A 17,362-nucleotide genomic window follows, 5' to 3' on the forward strand; every position below is an offset into this window, starting at 1 on the left:
AATGTGCACCATGCCTGTGACTGGAAAGTTAGCTGTACCACATCATTGTTGCTTTTCTACCAAGCCATGCCAAATGCTGTGCTGCTGTGTGGATGATGGTGACACAGTGTCTTGATCGAAGACACATTGGTTTGTATTCATGCAACAACATGTGAATCTGGACACTGGTAAAAAATGTAGGTGAGACATCTGGTTCATCTCTTAGGTTCTCCTGCAGGCCATCAGAAATCATCAGGAATCCTGAGAGCAGTGCCCATACTAGAAATGGACTAGAAACATTGTGGAGTTGGTCTCTGTTAATAGGTCAAGATGGTGCAATATCCAGTCCTGTCAATCTCTTTAAACCTCCTAAGAGATAAGCACAGCCTTCAAACTTTATTGATACCTCAATAGCTAATATTGCACATCTTTAAAACTCATTTGTGCATGCACAAATCTATATGAAAATAATCCAAGCATGGTGCTAATCTTCTAATTTCAACACTGGGGTAAGGGAGACAGGAAGATGCTTGGGGCTCTCAGGCCACTGAAAGACCCTTCCTCAAAAAGAGATGTATGCATGTGTGTGTGTGTGTGTGTGTGTGTGTGTGTGTGTGTGTGTGTGTGTGTGTGTGTGTTGTGTACACATGTCTGTACCAAGGGGACCATCTTGGGTGTCATCCTTAGAAATACTGCCCATCTCTTTTTGAGGAAAGGTCTTTCAGTGGCCTGAAGCTCAATGAATAAGCTGTGCTGTAGCCAGTGAGCCCCAAGCATCTCCCTGTCTCTATTATCCCAGTTTTGGGATTAGAAAGGTATAGCAACATGCTTGGATTATTTCCACACAGATTCTAGGGATTCTCAGGTTCTCAGGCTCCCAAGCAAGCATTTTACCAACTGAGATGTCTCCCAAGCCATGTTTTAAATTTTATACTAGAATTAGAAGACACCTGTCTACTGTTCCATTATTAGGGTGCCCCGTTTTTCTGCTTACTCATATTTAACAGCAACTTTTATAATTCTGTACTGCTGAGCCTTTAATTTCAACTTGAACTTGAAACTTCATTTTTTTTTAATTAGATAGGCTTAGTGATTAGCTTTCTCAGATTTTGTTAGTTTTAAAAATCAACAGAACCAAAAGTTGGTTCTTTGAGAAAATCAACAAGATAGATAAACCCTTAGCCAGACTAACAAGAGGACACAGAGAGTGTGTCGAAATTAACAAAATCAGAAATGAAAAGGGAGACATAACTACAGAATCAGAGGAAATTCAAAAAATCATCAGATCCTACTACAAAAGCCTATATTCAACAAAACTTGAAAATCTGCAGGAAATGGACAATTTCCTAGACAGATACCAGGTACCGAAGTTAAATCAGGAACAGATAAACCATTTAAACAACCCCATAACTCCTAAGGAAATAGAAGCAGTCATTAAAGGTCTCCCAACCAAAAAGAGCCCAGGTCCAGACGGGTTTAGTGCAGAATTCTATCAGACCTTCATAGAAGACCTCATACCAATACTATCCAAACTATTCCACAAAATTGAAACAGATGGAACACTACCGAATTCCTTCTATGAAGCCACAATTGCTCTTATACCTAAACCACACAAAGACCCAACAAAGAAAGAGAACTTCAGACCAATTTCCCTTATGATATCCATGCAAAAATACTCAATAAAATTCTGACAAACCGAATCCAAGAGCACATCAAAACAATCATCCACCATGATCAAGTAGTCTTCATCACAGGCATGCAGGGATGGTTTAATATATGGACAACCATCAACGTGATCCATTATATAAACAAACTGAAAGAACAAAACCACATGATCATTTCATTAGATGCTGAGAAAGCATTTGACAAAATTCAACACCCCTTCATGATAAAAGTCCTGGAAAGAATAGGAATTCAAGGCCCATACCTAAACATAGTAAAAGCCATATACAGCAAACCAGTCGCTAACATTAAACTAAATGGAGAGAAACTTAAAGGAATCCCACTAAAATCAGGGACTAGACAAGGCTGCCAACTCTCTCCCTACTTATTCAATATAGTTCTTGAAGTTCTAGCCAGAGCAATCAGACAACAAAAGGAGATCAAGGGGATACAGATTGGAAAAGAAGAAGTCAAAATATCACTATTTGCAGATGATATGATAGTATATAAAAGTGATCCCAAAAGTTCCACCAGAGAACTACTAAAGCTGATAGACAACTTCAGCAAAGTGGCTGGGTATAAAATTAACTCAAATAAATCAGTAGCCTTCCTCTACACAAAAGAGAAACAAACTGAGAAAGAAATTAGGGAAATGTCACCCTTCATAATAGACCCAAATAATATAAAGTACCTCGGTGTGACTTTAACAAAGCAAGTAAAGGATCTGTACAATAAGAACTTCAAGCCTCTGAAGAAAGAAATTGAAGACCTCAGAAGATGGAAAGATCTCCCATGCTCATGGATTGGCAGGATTAATATAGTAAAAATGGCCATTTTACCAGAAGCGACCTACAGATTCGACGCAATCCCCATCAAAATACCAATCCAATTCTTCAAAGAGTTAGACAGAACAATTTGCAAATTCATCTGGAATAACAAAAAACCCAGGATAGCTAAAACTATCCTTAACAATAAAAGGACTTCTGGGGGAATCACTATCCCTGAACTCAAGCAGTATTACAGAGCAATAGTGATAAAAAGTGCATGGTATTGGTACAGAGACAGACAGATAGACCAATGGAATAGAATTGAAGACCCAGAAATGAGCCCACACACCTATGGGCACTTGATTTTTGACAAAGGAGCCAAAACCATCAAATGGAAAAAAGATAGCATTTTCAGCAAATGGTGCTGGTTCAACTGGAGGTCAACATGTAGAAGAATGCAGATCGATCCATGCTTATCACCCTGTACAAAGCTTAAGTCCAAGTGGATCAAGGACCTCCACATCAAACCAGATACACTCAAACTAATAGAAGAAAAAGTGGGGAAGCATCTCGAACACATGGGCACTGGAGAAGATTTCCTGAACAAAACACCAATGGCTTATGCTCTAAGATCAAGAATTGACAAATGGGATCTCATAAAACTGCAAAGCTTCTGTAAGGCAAAGGACACTGTGGTTAGGACAAAACGGCAACCAACAGATTGGGAAAAGATCTTTACCAATCCTACAAGAGATAGAGGGCTTATATCCAAAATATACGAAGAACTCAAGAAGTTAGATCACAGGGAGACAAATAACCCTATTAAAAATGGGGTTCAGAGCTAAACAAAGAATTCATAGCTGAGGAATGCTGAATGGCTGAGAAACACCTAAGGAAATGCTCAACATCTTTAGTCATAAGGGAAATGCAAATCAAAATAACCCTGAGATTTCACCTCACAACAGTGAGAATGGCTAAGATCAAAAACTCAGGTGACAGAAAATGCTGGTGAGGATGCGGAGAAAGAGGAACACTCCTCCATTGTTGGTGGGATTGCAGACTGGTACAACCATTCTGGAAATCAGTCTGGAGGTTCCTCAGAAAATTGAACATTGAACTACCTGAGGACCCAGCTATACCTCTCTTGGGCATATACCCAAAAGATGCCCCAACATATAAAAAAGACACATGCTCCACTATGTTCATAGTAGCCTCATTTATAATAGCCAGAAGCTGGAAAGAACCCAGATGCCCTTCAACAGAGGAATGGATACAGAAAATGTGGTACATCTTCACAACCGAATATTTATCACTCAGCTATGAAAAACAATGACTTTGTGAAATCCATAGGCAAATGGAGGGAACTGGAAAATATCATCCTGAGTGAGGTAACCCAATCACAGAAAAACACACATGGTATGCACTCGTTGATAAGTGGCTATTAGCCCAAATGCTCAAATTACCCTAGATGCACAGAACACATGAAACTCAAGAAGGATCACCAAAATGTGAATGCTTCACTCCTTCTTTAAAAGGGGAACAGGAATCCCCTTGGCAGGGAATAGCGAGTCAAAGCTTAGAACAGAGGCAGAAGGAACACCCATTCAGAGCCTGCCCCACATGTGGCCCATACATATACAGCCACCAAACTAGACAAGATGGATGAAGCAAAGAAGTGCAGGCCAACAGGAACCGGATGTAGATCTGTCCTCAGAGACACAGCCAGAATACAGCAAATACATAGGCGAATGCCAGCAGCAAACCACTGAACTGAGAACGGGATCCCGGTTGAAGGAATCAGAGAAAGGACTGGAAGAGCTTGAAGGGGCTCGAGACCCCATATGTACAACAATGCCAACCAATCAGAGCTTCCAGGGACTAAGCCACTACCTAAAGACTATACATGGACTGACCCTGACCTCATAGGTAGCAATGAATATCCTAGTAAGAGCACCAGTGGAAGGGGAAGCCCTGGGTCCTGCTAAGACTGAACCCCCAGTGAACGTGATTGTTGGGGGGAGGGCGGCAATGGGGGGAGGATGGGGACGGGAACACCCAGGTAGGAGGGTAGGGAGAGGGTTAGGGGGATGTTGGCCAGGAAACTGGGAAAGGGAATAACAATCTAAATGTAAATAAGAAATACTCAAGTTAATAAAGAAAAAAGGAAAAAAAGTTTATTTCTATGTCTTTGGGACGGTTGTGGCACTTTTAGTGTTGTTGTTATTTTCCTGGCAGTTGTCCCCCTTTGAGCATCTTGAAAAGTGCCACCCTGTGGTTCCTGCGATAAAGTCACTGAAACTTTATGGTGGTCGTACCTCATGTAATGAGCCTCATCTATGCTGATGTTTTTGAAACCACACCTCTGTCTTTGGTAAATGCTTATTTTTGGAGAAATGAGTAAATTATTTAATTCCCTGAGAGAAAGTCTGTGGGCATTGAAAAGCAATACTGTATAATGTATGACAGCTGAAATAGAAGGCTCAGAAAGATTTTTGTAGCATGAAAAGCAGACACAGCCATTACAGCTTAATTAGAAAAATAAATAATGATTAGAATATTCTCCCGAATGTGTAAACAAGCACATAGAGGCACACTTATAGAGTGTATAATAAACTCTTATGAAGGGGAAAAATTGGGATGCACGTATTCATCAACTCGTCAATGTGCTTTCCCCTGTTGAGTAAGGGACCCGTATGTGGAAGAATGAAAGACCCCAGAAGGAATAACGGTCAGACAAACAAACAAACAAACAGAGCAAAAAACACAAAAAACATTCTTACCAGGAAAAGGAAAACGGAATGTTCCAGAACTTAGATGATAAGATTAATGGAATGGGAGCATTTCGTTCCAGAGCTAACACGCCAGTAAAAATCTGAACTCATGCCTCAGACAAGGTCTGGCTCAGAGTCACTGTGGGTTTTGAACTTTGAGCACTCAACAGAGCAATACTGCATTGAGACTGGGATCCAACTAATGGAATTTCTGGATATTTATCCCTCCTAGAATATAGTTGTTCATAAGTGCCAATTTTGCTTGCCTGGCATTAAGAAAAAATAACAAGGAATCTGTGTATGCCTACTGATTTCCAGGTATCCAAGGGAAGAAATCTTGCTATCTCTGAGAACTATTTATAGGTCAACTATATTTTTACATTTAGAGAAAAAAAATGAACCTTAATTGATTTATTCAATTTGTGCCCTGTCAGTTTAATATCTATTTCGTGAACATGTGTTATGTGTCAAACATTGAAGGAGGTGCTGAGGACAAAAAGATTTATAAGATGTAGGACAGAGTTTGGCCAATGGGAGAGATATAACAGTTAACCCTACCATAATCCATTTACACACAGGTACATGCACACACACATGTATTTTTATATATCAGCCTAGTGAATAATTGTCTACTCTCCAAATTGTTTTTCAATTTTACTCATAATTTTCTGACAATAATATTTCATGTTTAAAACATAAGACTTAGTTGTTAGTCCATTTCAATATCTCTCCCAACCCTAGTGACATCAAAGGGAGGACATATATCATTTGTTGACCCAGAAGTAGTTCAAAAACCATGTAGACAGGCTATTACCTAAAAGATAAAATAGTATGAATTACCTTAAAAAGCTCCAAATTTGTGAAAATGCTGTGTTGGAATAAACAAGTTACGCTGACTCTTATTGTGTGCTTCACTACTGATTAATCAAGTTGATTTGAGGATCAGAGTACAATGTTTATGTAAGTCCTGTCACATTGTACATTTGTGAACTTGATTTTCTGGCTTGGCTTCTGAAGGTATTGGAGGATATTCAACTGTTCTTTGATCTTTTCATTTGAGAACAAAAAGCACCACATCTAAGCACGTAATTCAGCTTTTTCTGACGCTGGAATTGAAGCTGTGACGTTATCTCTAGTTCGCAGTGAAATGAGTTTTTCATGCCTGAGAATTAGGCTTAAGAGTAGACCTAACTTACTTTGACAGCTGAGTTTTCAGTCTTCCCACTATCAACAATTTAATTATTGTTAAGGCTGCATAAACAACCTTAAAAGTAGGCCATAGGTTTTTGGAAGAGTGGAGGAATCATGTCTTTTATCTTCACTTAGATTTTCTTCAACACCCAGCAGGCTCTTGCTGAGTGACTTGTTTTACCGTCAGTGGTCAGCGACCCCGTGCTGTGTAAGAGGCACATTTTTAGCTGTTTGTCCTCAGTCAAGCTCACTTACATTTAAGAAACTTCATCAAATACCATTGTTCTGTTTTTCATTCTCTCATTCTTTTGTCGAGATAAATGATCACAGCTTCTTAACTCAGGTGATAACCAAGCTGGGCAAACAACTCTCACAGAGCACAAAACATTTTGTTTCTAATGGGAGCCTTCATGTCTCAGCTTGCTAATAAATCACAGGCGTGGACTCAAAGGATGAGATGAACAGGCAGATGGATATGAAGGTTATGCAGGAAACAGGAAGTTACCAGAAAACTATCTTGTTGGTTTTATCTGTAGGTACAAACTCCATCTACGCAGAGAACTTTCAGTAACCTGCTTAGTCCTAAAACTGACAGCTCCCTCACCATGTGAGCCAGGGTTAGGCTCAAGGTATACAAGTGTGTAGTATGATACATGCTTAACGATGGAAGGAGGAACCATGCAGGGGATGAAATGACGACCATGTCAGAAAACTCAAAGGAAAATGACTTAGGAGCAGAGAGAACTGGTTTGAAACTCAGTTCTATCTTTTGTTTTGCCAGCAGCAGACCACTGAACTGAGAATAGGACCCCCGTTGAAGGAATCAGAGAAAGAACTGGAAGAGCTCGAAGGGGCTCGAGACCCCATATGTACAACAATGCCAAGCAACCAGAGCTTCCAGGGACTAAGCCACTACCTAAAGACTATACATGGACTGACCCTGGACTCTGACCTCATAGGTAGCAATGAATATCCTAGTAAGAGCACCAGTGGAAGGGGAAGCCCTGGGTCCTGCTAAGACTGAACCCCCAGTGAACTAGACTGGTGGGGGGAGGGCGGCAATGGGGGGAGGGTTGGGAGGAGAACACCCATAAGGAAGGGGAGGGGGGAGGGGGATGTTTGCCCGGAAACCGGGAAAGGGAATAACACTCGAAATGTATATAAGAAATATTCAAGTTAATAAAAAAATTTTTTTTGAGACATGGTTTCTCTGTGTAGCCCTGGCTGTTCTGGAACTTGCTATGTAGACCAAGCTGGCTTCAAACTCACAGAGAACCACTTATTTCTGCCTCCTGAGTGCTGGGATTAAAGGCATGTGCCATCACTGCCTGGCTTAACAATGTTTTTGAGGTTTGAATTATTTTCTTTATTAGACTTTCTTATTTAAAGTTTTATTTTTTAACAATTGGTATGTGAAGCATTGGTATCATTACAACTTTTATTTTTTTCCCAAAGGTTTTACTTTTACTTTTGAAAATGTGTATATGTGTATTATGTGTGGGTTTGTATCTGTGGGTGCAGTGGCTGTGGAGATCATGAGTGGAGTTAGATTCCTGGAGCTGGCATTACAAGTGCTGTGAGCTACCCCATGTGGGTGCTAGGAACTAACTTGGGTCCTCTGGGATGTTCTTTTTTGTTTGTTTGTTTGTTTGTTTTTTTGTTCTTTTTTTTTTTTTTTTCGGAGCTGGGGACCGAACCCAGGGCCTTGCGCTTCCTAGGCAAGCGCTCTACCACTGAGCTAAATCCCCAACCCGCAATTGATGTTCTTAACCATTGCACCATCCCTTCAACCCAGCCCCTTGTTAGGATATTTCTGAGCAAAGTGTGTTTTAGTCAATTCTCCTCCCACCCTCCTCAACTCTGCATCTCTCTGTTGGAGTGATTGTAGATTCTTGGGATCAAGTGGTCCTTTGCCAAAAGAGAAAAGGCTTCTGGGAAGATTTTCTAGTCAGTGGTCATGAAGACAAAATTGTCTATGTCCTTGATTTGAATCACAGACAGCGGCTGTAGTCAGTGACATGTGGGGTTGTGGGAAAACAACCCCAAAATCGAAGTGAGCAAACAGAGGTGTCTGAGCTTTCCTGTAGTGGAGGACAGGGGATCACGAGATGAAGACCTGCTTGTATTTGAAGTAAGGGGTTCAAAGTCTCCCCCGCTTCCTTGCAGCTACCCTCCCAGAAGGAAGGAGCGCCTCTGCACAGTAGCTTAAAAGCCCAATCTACATGAATTTATTATTATAAACACCCTAGTAAAATTATACCATTGAAAGTCCCTAATCACAATAAGTTATAATTTATTATCATTTTATTAATGGTAAGTAATTTATTTACATCCTGATCATGGCTTCTCCTCTCTTCTCTTAGCACCACCCTCTTACCTTACCTTCTCTCTCATCCACCCCTCCTCCCTTCTCCTCAGAAGAGGGGAGATCTCCAATGGATAGCAATCAGCTTTAGCATATTAAGCTGCAACAAGACTAGGCGCATTCTCCTATGAGGCTGCAAAAGGCAGCCCACTTAGGGGAAAGGGGTCCAAAGGCAGATGATACAGTGAGAAGACAGCCTTGTTTCCACTTCACGTGAAGATCCAGAGGCGCAACTCTTGCATATCCACAGAGGGTGTAGGTTTATCCTACGCATATTCGCTGGTTGGCAGTTGAGTCTCCATGAGCCCCTATGGGCCCAAGTTAGTTGATTCTGTGTTTTCTTGTGGTGTTCTTGACCAGCCTTGGGGGTTGGGGGAAGCAGTTTCTCTGGGATGAGCTAGAAACCTAGAATAATGGGAATTCCAAGGGATCTATGAGGGGAACCCTAGCTAAGACTCCAAGCAATGGGGGATATGGAGCCTGAACCAGCCATCTCCTATAACCGTCCAGTGGAAGACGTCCAGTGGAAGAATTGGGACACAGACCCATCCACAAAACTTTAGGCCCACAATTTTTCTTTGCTTCAAGATGTGGAGGGTTAACAGATGGAGCAGAATTTGAGGCGAGGGCCAACCAATGACTGGCCCTGTTTGAGACCCATTGCTAAGAGAGGAAGCCCACCCCTGGCATTATTCAGGATCTTGTGCTATACTTACATTCGAGAGCCTAGCATAACTGTCAACAGAGAGGTTTTACCCAGCAACTGATGGACGCAAACACAGAGACTCAGGGCCAAAGATTAAGTGGAGCTTGGGAAACTCACTAGGGTACAGGAAAAGCCTAGATGAGGCTGTCTCTACTTCTGGCTATGTTGTATATCCAGAGGGTAGAGTTGTAAATACTTAATATTTGTTCTCATTCCCTGGTGATACTGCTCTAGAGTATAAAAAAGCAAAATCTCTTGATTCCTGACTTTCTGCCTTATTTCAGTAATAGAACCAATGCTGATTATTCCTTAGAAATCTAGAATGTAGTAATTCTCTGTCGATCTTTATTATCCACAGTCAGACTAATGAAGACAATGCCAGGCAAAATCAACAATGTTGCTAAATGTCAAATGGGAGGTGCAGTGGCTTAGTGGACTGTGGTCAAAGATTTAACTCTGTTAGTCAGTTATAAATCCGGTGTAAGCCAGTTCAGCTGGATAGGTGTCAGGTTCCTAACTGCTAGCCGGGTAGAACACAATGTGACCATAGACCTTTAAAAACAGCATGCTAAACCTGTTTGGTAAATATATAGGAAGTGCAAATAAGAGAATAAATACCAAGTTGCAGATAGAGAGTAACCATCATCAATGAGGTGTTTACAGCTGCTAGAAGAGATGGCCCTCATTCAATTCAAGAACTGGGGAGATTAACGAAGTCAGCTGTTTTCTATTGAGCTTTCCCTTTGCGGTGGTTTGAATATGCCTCACCCATGGGAAGTGGCACTATTAGGAGGTGTAGCCTTGTTGGAGTAGGTGTGGCCTTGTTCATCACCGTGGGGGTGAACTTTGAAGTTGATGCTCAAGCTCCACCCAGTGCAGAAGAAGACCTCCTCTAGGCTGCCCTGCTTAGACTGGGTCAGCTTCTGCTGCCTATGGATCAAGATGTAGAAGTCTGGGCTCCTCCAGTACCATGTCTGCCTGCACACTGCCATGCTTTCTGCCATGATGATAATGGACTGAACCTCTTAAACTGTAAGCCAGGCCCAATTAAACATTGTCCTTTGTAAGAGTTGGCTTGGTCATAGTGTCTCTTCATAGTAATAGAACCCTAACTAAGATACCTTCCATGGTTGGAGCTGGCCTTGACTGAACTTCTTTTTGTTCCTACCATAGGCTTTTTTCGATTGTGGGATAAGCATCAGTAACTTTTGATGGCAATAGTACATTCTGTAATGTTCTCAAGTACACAAGGGTTCACTCTGGAGTTGTTCTTTGCTCTCTTCCTGCTCCACCACAGCGTTAGGGCAGCCAGCTTGTCCCTGGACAAAGGCTCTCAAAAGACACCTAACATAATAAACACTTTTGAGTCTGAAGTCAGGGCGCCATTTCCTTCCTAGAGCCAGCTTCTCAGGGAGTTTAAAGAGCACATGACAGTTTATCAAAATAACGTGCATTATACCAAGCAAGGTTTCTGTTTCCTTAAAAGAATTCTGTGACTGTGATCTTTATTGTAAGGGTGGCTGAGGTGAGAGATGAAAGATCTGGAAAGATCTGGAAAGAAGATATGAACAAATAAGGAAAGGGGAGCAGGTCCCAGTGAGGAAGATGAAGTGTGATGGAAACAAAGTACTTATGGGCCAAATCCTATCCCCTCTCAATTCTTATTCACTCCCGAGTAGCACAAACTGTAAGTATATTTACAGGTAGGTTCTTTCAAGAGTTAATTATGGTTAAATGATGTCATTAGGCTGCAGCCAATCCTATGCAGGTTCATATGAGAAGAAAGATTAAGAGATAGACCCTTTGAGAGAATGGGAACCATCTAGGAGCCAAGGACAGAAACCCCAGGAGAAACTAGATAGTAACAGATTTATCTTAGACTCTTCTTAGTTTCCAGGACTATGAGAAAACCAAAGTCTGGTGTTTATGCATGATTGCTTGAAGATCTGTTTAATTTTTCTTGTTGACTATGTCTGCAGTGTGGTGTGAGACTGAGGCTGAAGAATATTCTCTCTCTCTCTCTCTCTCTCTCTCTCTCTCTCTCTGGTTCACAGTGGGTTTTTTAAAAACATTTTATGTATTTACATTTCAAATGTTATCCCCTTGCCTGGCTCCCCCCTCTTCCCCTCCCCCTCCTTCTCTGAGGGTGCTTCCCCTCCCACCTACCCACTCCAACCTTACCACCCTGGCATTCCCCTACACTGGGGAAATGAGTCTTCACAGGACCAAGAGTTTCTCCTCCTATTGTTGTCAGACAAGGCCATCCTCTGCTACAAATGTGGCTGGAGCCATGGATATCTCCATGTGTACACTGGTTGGTGGTTTAGTCCCTGGGAGCTCTATGGGGTCTTGTTGGTTGATATTGTTGTTCTTCATAAGGGGTTGCAAACCTCTTCAGATCCTTAAGTCTTTTCTCTAATTCCTCTAATGGGGTCCCCTGTGCTCAGTCCAATGGTTAGCTGCAACCATCCTCATCTGTATCAGTAAGGCTCTGGCAGAGCCTCTCATGAGACATTCTTATCAGGCTCCTGTTAGCAAGCACTTCTTGGCATCAGCAATAGTGACTGGGTTTGGTGCCTGCATATGGGATGGATCCCCAAGTGGGGCAGTCTCTGGATGGCCTTTTTTTCAGTCCCTACTCTACTCTGTTCCTGTGTTTCCTCCCATGAGTATTTCGTTTCCCCTTCTAAGAAGGACTGAAGCATCCACATTTTGGTCTTCCTTCCTCTTGAGCTTCATATGGTCTTTGAATTGTATCTTGGGTATCCCCAGCTTTTGGGCTAATATTCGCTTATCAGCGAGTGCATCCATGTGTGTTCTTTTGTGACTGGGTTACCTCGCTCAGGATGATATTTTCTAGTTACATCCATTCGCCTAAGAATCATTCTAAAGGAACTGAAGTTTAAACCATGCCAGTAGCAATTAAAGGTCAGTTTGCAGCTTACTGTGTGGATATCTTTGCAACAAAACCTGCCACATGGGATAGTAAATGAGAAATTTCAAACCATAATATAAAATCCCTGATCTGGAGGTGCACGAAGACAGGCCTAAGTGAGCCGTGAAGCACGACAGGGTTATCTGCTCACAAAGTGCTATCTTCTTGTGACTTTCTCTTGGTTTGATGTGGGCATAAAATTACATGGGTAGGGAGTTTCCGAGGACAGTACAGAGCCTGACATATGACATTTGCTACATAGGCAAGCAACTCTGAACAGGGTGACCATGCATATCTTCTTCACAAGAGGACGGTTGACATGCAACAGGGTCCCCCTAAGCCTGTGGTTTCCAATCTGTGGGTCATGACTCCATATGGAGGCAGCATATCAGATATCCTGCATACCAGGTATTTACATTAAGATTCACAATGGTAGCAAAATTGCAGTTATGAAGTAGCAACAAAATAATTTTGTGGTTGGGGCCACCACAATGTGAGTAACTGTATTAAAGGGTGGCAGCATTAGGAAGGTTTGAGATTCACTGCCCTAAGCAAGGAATCTGAGCAATCTCCACACTCACGCGGGAAAATCTCTTCCTGTCATCCTAATGATGCAGAGAGGGAAACTGAGGCACTGAATGTATACTCACTCTCCCGAGGCTATAGAGTTTGAAGTGATGGAGTTCGCATATGAACCCAAGTTAGCTACCTTCTGAACTTAAATGCTTGATCACTTCTTCATAAGACTTCTTTGTATTAACAAACCCTGCAGGTTAGGGTAGCCTATAAGGACAACTATACACTGGGACAATAATTTGATACATTAAGTGATTTAATTGGTATTTAGTGTTTCCTGAAGCATCACTATTTCTTTTTTTTCCATCTTAGTCCAGTAGATTTCATTTAAGACATGAAGGGATGATTCAATATGTGGAAATCCATTGATATAATTCAGTATATAAAAACTGAAAAAAGTCACATGATTATATCATTAGATGCTGAAAAATATCGGGAAAATTCCATCATTTCTTTTTTTTTTTTCTTTTAAAGACACCTTCACACTCTTTACTCCCTATACCTAATGCGTCCTTAATGCACAAACAACCTAAAGAATCCAATTAAAAGAATCGAAGTTTACAACACGGCGGGACAGTGAGACCGCCATGGTTCTATATCATGACACAGTGCATGAAGGGTTAATTTGGAATTTCTGCTCCATAAACTGTTCCCAAATGGTTTGCTGCACCCATAAGAGATAAATACACAATACTGCCGCTGCTGATCCATAGCGTGGCTTCTTTTCTTTTCTTTTCTTCTCTTCTCTTTTTTTTAAAGCTGAGCACAACTATTATCATTTTGTAATTAAAAGCATAAAATATATCTAACACCCAGTCCAACACTACATCAGTTATACAGAATATTTAGTTATCCATTCCATTATTATCCATTATTTAAGAAAGGCCTAAAATCTATATTATATCTTGCTAGCTTGTACACTACCTGATAACTATCCAATAAAATATGTATTTTCAGAGTTAAACAGCCTGATAGGCTATGAAACTAGAATCAGTCTTCAACCCCATCAGAAATCTGAGAACGACCAAATATCTATACACATAGGAAGCCTAACATGGCTTCCAGAACTGAGAGGTTGTAGAGACAAATCTCCACTAGTGCAGTCGCCTGTTAGGAACATGTCAGTGCAAGTCTTCAGTCTTCGGGCCCAAAATCAACTGACAGACTCTTGAAATGGAGATTTTGAAGGGCTAATCACCCTGTCTTGGCAGAGTTTATCAGTCAAATATTCTGCATAATTTGTCCTTTTCTGGACAGTATAGTCTGCAGATGAAACAGGCAGTTTTGTCAAGTGGCTGCCTAGCCACAAATTATTTCCTCACCTGAAGGTAGAGATGTTCACATTCTTCGTTAAATCCACCAAAGGGGAACAGTTAGAAGCAGATATGTCTCAAAAAAAGATAAATAACTTTAAATCTCATACTTTGTGGATTTCTGACGTTTGTGAAAACCATCTATGTATATGAGACTATCGGGACTGTTGTCTTTATATCTTTTTTTTTTCAGTTACTACTGTACTTTATTGTGTTCAACCAAATCACCATGTTACAAAAATAGCAAGCTGCCATAATAAAAAATAAGACTCCTCTATCCAGCACCAGATAGCATCATTTTACTTTCAAGCCTAGAAATTGCACACTTGTATATAAACCAACCGAAGATGAGGATTGAGAGTTCATCTTGGTGGATTTTTCCTTTGATGAATATGAAGTGTCCTTCCTTATCTTTTTTGATGACTTTTAATTGAAAATTGATTTTATTTGATATTAGAATGGCTACTCCAGCTTGCTTCTTCTGACCATTTGCTTGGAAAGTTGTTTTCCAGCCTTTCACTCTGAGGTAGTGTCTGTCTTTGTCTCTGAGGTGTGTTTCCTGTAGGCAGCAGAATGCAGGGTCCTCATTGCGTATCCAGTTTGTTAATCTATGTCTTTTTATTGGGGAGTTGAGGCCATTGATGTTGAGAGATATTAAGGAATAGTGATTATTGCTTCCTGTTATATTCATATTTGGATGTGAGGTTATGTTTGTGTGCTTTTCTTCTCTTTGTTTTGTTGCCAAGACGATTAGTTTCTTGCTTCTTCTAGGGTATAGCTTGCCTTTTACGTTGGGCTTTACCCTTTATTATCCTTTGTAGTGCTGGATTTGTAGAAAGATGTTGTGTAAATTTGGTTTTGTCATGGAATATCTTGGTTTCTCCATCTATGTTAATTGAGAGTTTTGCAGGATACAGTAACCTGGGCTGGCATTTGTGTTCTCTTAGGGTCTGTATGACATCTGTCCAGGATCTTCTGGCCTTCATAGTTTCTGGCGAAAAGTCTGGTGTGATTCTGATAGGTCTGCCTTTATATGTTACTTGACCTTTTTCCCTTACTGCTTTTAATATTCTTTCTTTATTTTGTGCGTTTGGTGTTTTGACTATCATGTGACGGGAGGTGTTTCTTTTCTGGTCCAATCTATTTGGAGTTCTGTAGGCTTCTTGTATGCCTATGGGTATCTCTTTTTTTAGGTTAGGGAAGTTTTCTTCTATGATTTTGTTGAAGATATTTACTGGTCCTTTGAGCTGGGAGTCTTCACTCTCTTCTATACTTATTATCCTTAGGTTTGATCTTCTCATTGAGTCCTGGATTTCCTGTATGTTTTGGACCAGTAGCTTTTTCTGCTTTACATTATCTTTGACAGTTGAGTCAATGATTTCTATGGAATCTTCTGCTCCCGAGATTCTCTCTTCCATCTCTTGTATTCTGTTGGTGAAGCTTGTATCTACAGCTCCTTGTCTTTTCTTTTGATTTTCTATGTCCAGGGTTGTTTCCATGTGTTCTTTCTTGATTGCTTCTATTTCCATTTTTAATTCCTTCAGCTGTTTGATTGTGTTTTCCTGGAATTCTTTCAGGGATTTTTGTGTCTCCTCTCTATGGGTTTCTACTTGTTTATTTATGTTTTCCTGGAATTCTTTCAGGCATTTTTGCGATTCCTCTCTCTAGGCTTCTACTTGTTCTCTAAGGGAGTTCTCCACGTCTTTCTTGAAGTCCTCCAGCATCATGATCAAATACGATTTTGAAACTAGATCTTGCTTTTCTGGTGTGTTTGGATATTCCATGTTTATTTTGGTGGGAGAATTGGGCTCCGATGATGCCATGTAGTCTTGGTTTCTGTTGCTTGGGTTCCTGCGCTTGCCTCTTGCCATCAGATTATCTCTAGTGTTACTTTGTTCTGCTATTTCTGACAGTTGCTAGACTGTCCTATAAGCCTGTGTGTCAGGAGTGCTGTAGACCTGTTTTCCTGTTTTCTTTCAGCCAGTTATGGGGACAGAGTGTTCTGCTTTCGGGCGTGTAGTTTTTCCTCTCTACAGGTCTTCAGCTGTTCCTGTGGGCCTGTGTCTTGAGTTCACCAGGCAGGTTTCTTGCAGGGGAAAAGTTGGTCCTACCTGTGGTTCCAAGGCTCAAGTTTGCTCGTGGGGTACTGCCTAAGTTCTCTCCGCGGCGGAAGCAACCAGGAAGATCTGCGCCGCTCTTTCCGGGAGCCTCCGTGCACCAGGGTTCCAGATGGTGTTTGGTGTTTTCCTCTGGCGTCTGGACGTGCGCAGAGTGCAGTCTCTTCTGGTTTCCCAGGCGTGTCTGCCTCTCTGAAGGTTCAGCTCTCCCTCCCACGGGATTTGGGTGCAGAGAACTGTTTTTCCGGTCTGTTTCCTTCAGGTTCCGGCGGTGTCTCAGGCGCAGGGGTCCTGCCGCTCCTGGGCCCTCCCCTACGGGAACCAGAGGCCTTATACAGTTGCCTCTTGGGCCAGGGATGTGGGCAGTGTTGGTGGTCTCCTCCACTCTGCAGCCTCAGGAGTGCCCACCTGATCAGGCGGTGAGGTCTCTCTCCCACGGGGTTTCGCATCACTATTTCTTATCAAATTGCTATGACTTAGTAACCTTAGGGAAGGAACAACGGGATAAGCATAGAAAACTGGTTAAAATTTGGGCTGTAGGCACAAACAATAGGTACAAAAGAGTAGCATTATATTTTGTAACTCATGCCAACAGGTTTATCACCCACAGAGGAGAGAGAAACAAGATTTGTGTTCAGGCTGCTGCACAGAACATTTGCTTGAAGGACAGCTGTACCCTAAGGGTCTGCAGATTTTGTTGCAGGGAACTTAGTCCTGCTTTTTAAATTTACATTCCAGTCATCCTCCACCTAGTCCCCTCTCCCACAGCTCCTCATCCCATTCTTCCCAACTCTTGCCTTTAAGAGGGTGGTCCTTCCTGTCAGACCTCCCCTTTTCTTGGGCCTCAAGTCTCTCCAGGATTAGGTACAACTTCTCCCACTAAGGCCTGACCAGTCGGACCTCTGCTCTTTTTGTGCCCAGAGCCTCATACTGGCCTGTGTATGCTCCTGGTTGGTGGTTCAGTCTCTGGGAGCTCCCAG

The 17,362-nt window shown here is 41.7% G+C and overlaps 1 protein-coding gene across 3 annotated transcripts in view; it reads right to left on the bottom strand.

Moving 5' to 3' along the window:
- The window catches only part of Fmo3 (flavin containing dimethylaniline monoxygenase 3), a 29,971-nt gene extending 23,922 nt beyond the window's left edge, over positions 1–6,049 (bottom strand). The window contains exon 1 of one of the 3 annotated variants that reach the window (XM_063272651.1): positions 6,020–6,049. The gene's annotated coding sequence lies outside the window, so the exon portion shown is untranslated. Of the gene's footprint in view, positions 1–5,188; positions 5,324–6,019 lie in introns of those variants that run through there. The other 2 variants (XM_039091127.2, XM_039091128.2) reach the window with 2 other exon arrangements.
- Between the last annotated feature and the right edge of the window lie 11,313 nt (positions 6,050–17,362).

This window comes from Rattus norvegicus, chromosome 13, assembly GCF_036323735.1.
Source record: "Rattus norvegicus strain BN/NHsdMcwi chromosome 13, GRCr8, whole genome shotgun sequence".
Classification (NCBI taxonomy): domain Eukaryota; kingdom Metazoa; phylum Chordata; class Mammalia; order Rodentia; family Muridae; genus Rattus; species Rattus norvegicus.